The sequence below is a fragment of the Galeopterus variegatus genome, unplaced genomic scaffold (assembly GCF_000696425.1).
Source record: "Galeopterus variegatus unplaced genomic scaffold, G_variegatus-3.0.2 Scaffold3558, whole genome shotgun sequence".
Lineage (NCBI taxonomy): Eukaryota > Metazoa > Chordata > Mammalia > Dermoptera > Cynocephalidae > Galeopterus > Galeopterus variegatus.
The window spans coordinates 57,911-59,414 of record NW_007729669.1 but is presented as its reverse complement, the minus strand read 5'-3'; positions in this window follow the sequence as shown (position 1 = coordinate 59,414).

Genomic DNA, 1,504 nt, shown 5'->3' with positions numbered 1-1,504 from the left:
AAACCCCTCCATTTTGTAAAAACTCAGGTGGGAAAAACCTGGGCAGGAAAATGTGGGAGGGCCTGGGAGGAGCCATGCTAACATCAAAATTAGCTTATGTACTGTTGGCTTGCTTGCATTGGCTAATAACTCCTAGCATGTTGATCAGGTGACCGGGCGACCGAGTTGCCGTGCTTGCAGCTTTAAAAACTGAAAGTAAAAACGGCTTGGGCCGCACTCTGAATTGGCTGGTGCAGTCCCAGCTGCTGGCAATTATCGGTCTCCGAGGGTGATTTCTCCCAACGCCCATAACAATACCTATTTGAGATTCTTAAGTTGATGTTTTTTGAAAATCAAATGCTCTTGGAATTTTCTGTTACTCCATTTCACTCTAAGGCAGGCAGATCTGACTTCAGACTGCACAAGGTAAAATAGAACTCTCTTCTGTAGTTGAATAACATCTCCTTTTGTATAACCGAAAAATAGTTTTCTTTCATATATTTTATTTTAAATGGAAAATAATTTATGATTCTCACTGCTACAATGAGTTGTTACCATAATGAAGCTGATTGTTAGTATGCACAGCTGAACTTACACATCTGAATGAATTTGTTCTGCCAAAAATGAGTAGCTCTTGAATTCCCTGTTTCCTACTTGCTGTGTGTGGATAACCCAGGCTTTCTCCCATTGCCATCTCCTTCTCTTTTATCAGCAGAGAGCAACTCCAGTCAAGACTCTCTTTAGCATTAGCCCCTCTTCTCACATTGCTTTCTAGTGAACTATCTTCAGTAGGAAGATGAGATCACAGAAAAAATGGTGGTAAACAGAACAAAACGGAGAATCCCTTCCCTCTGCTGTACCTCATTGTGTGCAAGTTACCACCTTGCTATAAACTCAGTAATCTTCTATATCAAAGTTGCTAGGAAAAGTAACAGGTGCCTGCCCTTTTATTTCAGTGCCTTGAGCAGGCTGTGTTGGGAAATGTGAGACATAGATGCTAGGTGCTGGGGTCCTACCTATTTCAAGAAGTTCACGAATTAGTTAGACTTAGTTGGCCAAAGAACCTAACCACTGTGTATGCTTCTGGTAAATGCAAAAGGTTTGTTTGTGTAGAAAATTGGTACTTAGGTAGGAGTACTACTCAAAGCATTTGGGATTTTTTTTTTTCACAGTTATTCCAAAAAGTTTATTCTTTCTCCCAACATATTTACAATGATTCTTTTGGATTGTCTCCTGGATCTGTCATAGATCTCATCCAAAGATTAGCTTCATTATTTCATTAATCTTTCATTTTTTAAAACACACATGCACACAAATACACACTCACACATGCTGTATTACACCAGGCTCATGATATTATTTGCTCATCTTTGACTTTGCAAAAACCTTACCCATTCTCAAAGGGTAGAAACGTTCTACTGCTTAAACTGTATGCATTTTAAGGACAAGAATGGTTAGTTACATGATTTTTTGGTATCTACAATCCCCGTTATTTAGTTTGCTTAATAATATGGGTTGGAAGGAG